Source organism: Apium graveolens, unplaced genomic scaffold (assembly GCF_009905375.1).
Source record: "Apium graveolens cultivar Ventura unplaced genomic scaffold, ASM990537v1 ctg8761, whole genome shotgun sequence".
Lineage (NCBI taxonomy): Eukaryota > Viridiplantae > Streptophyta > Magnoliopsida > Apiales > Apiaceae > Apium > Apium graveolens.
In genome coordinates this window covers 86787-93389 of record NW_027421451.1, presented here as the reverse complement: position 1 = coordinate 93389, position 6603 = coordinate 86787, and the positions used below count along the sequence as shown (strand labels likewise).

Genomic DNA, 6603 nt, shown 5'->3' with positions numbered 1-6603 from the left:
ATAAATTACTTGATTTCAAGACATCAATTCAAGCCATTATAAGACGTTCTAAGTGGTATAAAATGCCACTTATCAGTTTCATCGAGATTGCGACACTTTCAAGTTCAATGATGTGACAGAAGATGCTATCAAACTATGTCTCTTCCCATTCTCTCTAAGGGACAAGGCTAAGTGATGGTTACACTCTCTACCAGCAGGGTCTATCACCACTTGGGAATATCTTGCTCAAAAGTTTCTCACTAAATTCTTCCCCATGGAGAAGACTGCCGCAATCAGGAATGCTCTTACTCAATTTGCTTAACAAACTGGAGAATCTCCGTGTGAGGCTTGGGATCGATATAAGGAGATGCTAAGAAAGTTCCCATACCATGGCATGCCTGATTGGATGATTATCAACTATTTCTACAATGGATTGGGTCCTACTTCTAGACCCATGCTTGATATAGCATCAGGAGGAGCCTTGTGGGTTAAGAGCTACGATGAAGCTTATGAACTTATTGAACTGATGGCTGCTAATGAGTACCAAAATCCTTCTCAGAGACTGACTTAGGGAAAAGTAGCAGGAATTCTGGAGTTGGACGCAGCAACTGATATCGCTGCCCAACTAAAGGCTTTGACGATGAAGGTGGACACCTTGGCGAATTATGGAGTTAATCAAATAACTAGTGTCTGTGAGCTATGTGCTGGAGCCCACGAGACTGATCAGTACACAATTTCTAGTGAATCAGCTCAGTTTATGAGCAACTTCCAGCAATCGCAGCAACCTGTGCCAGCCACCTATCATCCTAACAACCGCAATCATCCGAATTTCAGTTGGAGCAACGCTCAGAATACGGTTCAACAGACTTACCAGCAATATCCAACTAAGCAGTACAACCCCCTGGTTTTCAGCGACCGCAGTATGCACCAAGACAACAACTCCAGCTACAACAAGCAAATGAAAAATCTGAATTAGAGGAGTTGAAGCTTATGTGCAAGAGTCAAGCTGTCTCTATCAAGACCTTGGAAAATCAAATTGGTCAAATTGCCAATGCCTTGCTAAATCGACAGCCTAGTACACTATCTAGTAACACTGAAGTGCCAGGAAAGAGGGAAGCTAAGGAGCAGGTAAAGGCAATCACTTTGAGGTTTGGGAAGGTTACGAATCCCGAAAAAACTCAAGAGTTAACTGAAGAAGTTGGGGCTGAGAAAGAAGTAGTGCAACAAGATGAAGAAGTGGAACCAAGGAAGACTTCTGTTGAGCACACTCCGCCTGAGGGTAATATAGGGGAGAAACAAATCTATCCTCCACCACCTTTTCTTAAGCGGCTGCAGAAGAAAAAGCTGGACAAGCAATTTGAGAAGTTTCTGGAGGTGTTCAAGAAACTGCATATCAACATATCTTTCACCGAGGCTCTCGAGCAGATGCCTAGTTTGCAAAGTTTATGAAAGGTTTCTCTCCCGGAAAGTGAAGCTAGATGATTTAGAGACTGTCGCTCTCACGGAGGAATGCAGTGCTGTGCTGTAACAGAAGTTACCTCTGAAGCTTAAAGGTCCAGGAAGCTTCACCATTCCATGTACTATTGGAAAAGTGTCTTTTGACAGATGCTTATGTGATTTGGGAGCTAGCATCAATCTGATGCCTTTTTCAATTTTCAAGTAGTTGGATCTACCTGATCCTAAACCGACGTATATGACTTTGCAGTTGGCTGACTGTTCTATTACATATTTGCGAGGTATTGTGGAGGATGTCTTGGTCAAGGTTGATAAACTCATCTTCCCTGCTGATTTTGTAATTCTTGATTTCGAGGATGATAAGAAGATTCCCATAATCTTGGGAAGACCTTTCTTGGTGACTGGCCGAACCTTGATAGATGTGCAGAAGGGTGAGCTCACCATGCGAGTTCTGGATCAGGATGTTACCTTCAATGTGTTCACTGCTATAAAATTTCCTACTGATAGTGAGGAGAGCTTAAAAATGAAGTTGGTCAATTCAGTGGTGACATCGGAACTTGATCAATTGCTAAGGTCTGATGCCTTAGAAAAAGCCTTATTGGGGAATTCATATAGTGAAGATGACGAAGATGAAGAATAATTGTAATATTTGAATGCTTCTCCCTAGAAAAGGAAAATTGATATGCCTTTTGAATCTCTTGGAATGGAGGAATTGGATAAAGCTCCTAAACTTCTTAAGCTTTCTATTGAGGAAGCTCCCACTCTCGAGCTTAAGCCTTTACCTGAACATTTGAGGTATGCCTTTTTAGGTGATACATCTACTCTGCCTGTTATTATTGCATCTGACCTTTCGGGTAGTGATGAGGAAAAGCTTTTGAGGATTCTGAGAGAGTTCAAGTCGGCAATCGGATGGACTATAGCAGATATCAAGGAAATTAGCCCTTCTTACTGTATGCATAAAATTCTGCTAGAAGAAGGTAGCAAACCTATGGTCGAGCAGCAAAGAAGACTTAATCCTATCATGAAGGAAGTAGTGAAGAATAAAATTCTTAAGTGGCTAGATACATGGATCATCTACCCTATCTCTGACAGTTCATGGGTTAGCCCGGTTTAATGTGTACCAAAGAAAGGTAGAATTACTGTGGTAGCAAATGAGAAGAATGAGCTTATTCCTACTAGGACAGTTACGCGGTGGATAGTTTACATGGACTAGAGGAAGCTAAACAAAGCCACTAGGAAGGATTACTTCCCTTTGCCCTTCATTGATCAGATGCTTGACAGGTTGGCCGGTCATGAGTACTATTGTCTTTTGGATGGCTTACAATCAGATTCGTATCGCTCCAGAAGATCAGGAGAAAACTACCTTCACTTGTCTATTTGGTACTTTCATCTTCAGACGAGTTTCTTTCGGTCTGTGTGGTGCGCCAGCCATATTTCAGCGATGCATGATGGCCATTTTTTCTGACATGATTGGCTAGAATATGGAAGTGTTCATGGATGACTTCTCAGTCTTTGACGATTATTTTGATGAATGCTTGCAAAATCTTGGACATATTCTCAAGAGGTGTGTTGAGACCAATCTGGTTCTCAATTGGGAAAAATATCACTTTATGGTGCAACAGGGCATCATTCTCGGGCATAAGATTTCTAGTAAGGGTCTTGAGGTGGATAAGGCCAAGGTGGGGGTTATTGAGAATCTTCCTCCACCCATTTCGGTTAAAGGAATTCGCAGTTTTCTTGGTCATGTGGGTTTCTACAGGCGTTTCATCAAGGACTTCTTGAAAATTTCAAAGCTTTTGTGCAGTTTGTTAGAGAAAGATGTTCCTTTCAAGTTCGATGACGAGTGCCTTGCAGCTTTTGAGACATTGAAGAAGAGGCTAATTACGGCACCTATCATAACTGCACCTAATTGGAATGAATCTTTTGAAATGATGCGTGATGCAAGCGACTATGCAGTTGGAGCAGTTCTTGGGCAGAGGAAGAACAACATATTTCATGTGGTCTACTATGCTAGTAAGACTCTAAATGGTGTTTAACTGAATTACACTACTACGGAGAAAGAACTTTTGGCTATTATCTATGGTTTTGAGAAATTTTGATCTTATCTACTTGGGACTAAGGTGACAGTTTTCACTGATCACGTTGCAATTCGATATCTCGTCTCAAGGAAGGACTCGAAACCTAGATTGATTCTATGGGTTCTTTTGCTCTAAGAATTTGAATTAGAGAATCCTAATGCTACTTCATTGGATAAGACATTGATAAATGAGTCTTTCCCCGACGAGCAGTTGTTTGGAGTGCAAGAAGAAGAACCGTTGTTTGCAGACATTGTGAACTACCTTGTGAGTAATATCATGCCTCCCGACTTATCTTATGCTCAAAGGAAGAAGTTTTTTCATGAAGTAAAGTGGTATATGTGGGATGAGCCGTTTCTTTTTCACCAAGGAGCTGGCCAAATCATCAGGAGATGTATTCCAGCGAAACAGGGGGATCTTGCGAGATTTCCACTCAACGGCTTATGGAGGACATTATGGTGGAGAAAAGACAGCAGCTCATGTTCTTCAAGCAGGTTTCTTTTGGCCGACATTGTTTAAAGATGCTCATCAGTTCATTTTGAAATGTGATTGATGTCAACGTGTGGGTAATATGTCTAAGAAGGATGAGATGCCTCTTAATGTGCTTCTCGAGGTTGAGGTCTTTGATGTTTGGGGAATTGACTTTATGGGGCCATTTGTCTCGTCTTGTAACAATCAGTATATCTTATTGGCGGTTGATTATGTATCGAAATGGGTTGAAGTTAAGGCATTGCCAATGAACGATGTGAAAATGGTGCTTAATTTTCTTCACAAGCAGATATTCACAAGATTTGGAACTCCAAGAGTCATAATCAGTGATGAGGGGTCGCATTTTTGCAATCGCAAGTTCACTGCTATGATGAAAAGGTATAATGTGAATCATCGCATCCCTACGGCTTATCATCCTCAGACGAATGGCCAAGCTGAGGTATCTAACAGAGAGATCAAGCACATTTTCGAGAAAGTGGTATGTCCATCAAGGAAGGATTGGTCTTTGAAGCTTGATGAAGCTGTTTGGGCTTATAGAACAGCATATAAGACTCCATTGGGAATGTCGCCATTTCAGTTGGTTTATGGTAAGGGGTGTCATTTTCCTTTGGAGCTCGAGCATAAAGCATATTGGGCTTTGAAGAAGTTAAATCTGGACTTGGATGCGGCTGGAAAGAAGAGGATGCTTCAATTGAATAAACTTGATAAATTTCGACTTAAGCTTATGAGAACAATAAAATATATAAGGAGAAAGTCAATAGGTGGCACGATAGGGGTCTAGTACTTAAGTCATTTATGCCGGGACAACAAGTTCTCTAATTCAACTCCCGTCTCCGTCTTTTTCCTGGAAAGTTGAAGTCAAGATGGTCAGGGCCGTTTATTGTCAAAACTGTGTTTCCACATGGAGCGGTGGAAATTTTTGAGAATGATCCGGGCCAAGCATTCAAAGTAAATATTCAGAGGTTGAAGCATTATTATGGTCACACGGCAAACCGCGAGGTGGTTAGTGCCGTTGTATTGTCCATTTGATCTCAAGATTCTACGCTGAGCTAGCGACGTAAAAGAAGCGCTTCTTGGGAGGCAACCCAAGTATGTTGTACATTAGTAGGTAGAGGAAGCAAGAAGAAAGAGAAAAACACAAAAAATCAGAAAAAGAAAAAAATTCAGGGCCAAGTACAGAAGTTGGGCGCGCCCGCGCTGGCCAAGTGCTGGCCGCGCCGTTTTTCCAGTAACCAAGCGTGCCCGCGCTGATCTAGTGCGCGACCGTGCCGGTTTTCCAGAGAGTGAGCGCACCCGCACTGTCCTAGCGCACGGCCGCGCCAGGTCTGTAACACCCCCAGATCCGGGGTCGGGGATCCGGGTTGTCACGGTCTTTCTTTCCACAATATCACTTCACTCAATTAATAATAAATAACCTCATACTATGACCCCACACTAACACACACCACAACCCGTTATAGTCTCAGAGATGAAATTGAAATAAGTACAAGTCTTTGAATCCACAATTTAAAATTATTACAACCCAAAATGATTACTTGATAATTTACAGTTAATTGCCATTATCTGCCACAAGTTATAATTATACATAATTTGATTCTCAAAAGTAGATGGTCTAAACTACAATGGATCTACCTCTGCAGCTATAGCAGCTACAACATCAGCGGGAAGACGCGGGACGCTTCCCACGCGCTTGCGCTGGGTCTGCTGGAGTCTGGCCATCTCTCCTAACTGTTGTTGTGTGATGAAGAAATAAAGCAAGAGTGAGCCTTACAGCTCGCAAGATAATATGTATAGTGATAACGATTATAAGTATCTAAATGGATACTTGATAGCATCTCTATCATATGCAAGATAATTACTTACTAGATATAAGTAAAAACAAGGAATGAAGTTACCAATACTTCACCACACTTATATCATATATAAAGCTACTTGAACTGCCACCGTTCAAAGTATTATAGGTTTTAAGAAAACATCCCATAGATGAGACCACAAGTTAAGACTTGAATAGATTCAATCTTTGAAAGATTATTGAATGAAAAAGTTATGAGATACTTTATTTAGTCCCGGTATATATATATCCACAATATATACCCCTTTAAACATTTCCTGAAACCTCTGTTATGTAAAGTATGAACAGAGTTTGAAACATCCAATGAATTTTGGAAAGGAAAAGAATTTTGGCATAAACCCGATATCTCGCTGATCAGGCAAAGATACCAATAAGTAACCTTTTCTACTGTAGATGGATGAATTCCTCACCGGTCATCACCCTGGCCGCATTAGGACCTTGCGCTCGACCGTACCCCGGTCCCTCACGCGTTGATGGACTGCCACCCAGCCACTTACACAATAATAGACCGTACCCCGGCCTGTCGCTTATGCCGACTCAATGAGATGGGCTTACTTCCCGAACGTTGGGCAAGTAATCAATTCATTTACCAAATCTGCAACCTCGTTGCGAATATAAAATACACCACAGAGCCGGATTCCCCAGGTTTTGAGCGAGTATTTAAATCCCCTTTAAAGGAAGATCTTAAATATAAAAATGAGTTTTGGGATCCGCTCTGACTTTTAAAAATCATTTTGAAGACTCGAAAACACT

General features: G+C 41.5%; 1 non-coding gene across 1 annotated transcript; it reads right to left on the bottom strand.

Annotated features, from left to right (window-relative positions):
• Positions 1–268: 268 nt before the first annotated feature.
• On the bottom strand, positions 269–375 carry LOC141705314 (small nucleolar RNA R71). Its single transcript, XR_012568294.1, has one exon. It is a non-coding gene; the product is annotated as a small nucleolar RNA R71 (small nucleolar RNA).
• Between the last annotated feature and the right edge of the window lie 6228 nt (positions 376–6603).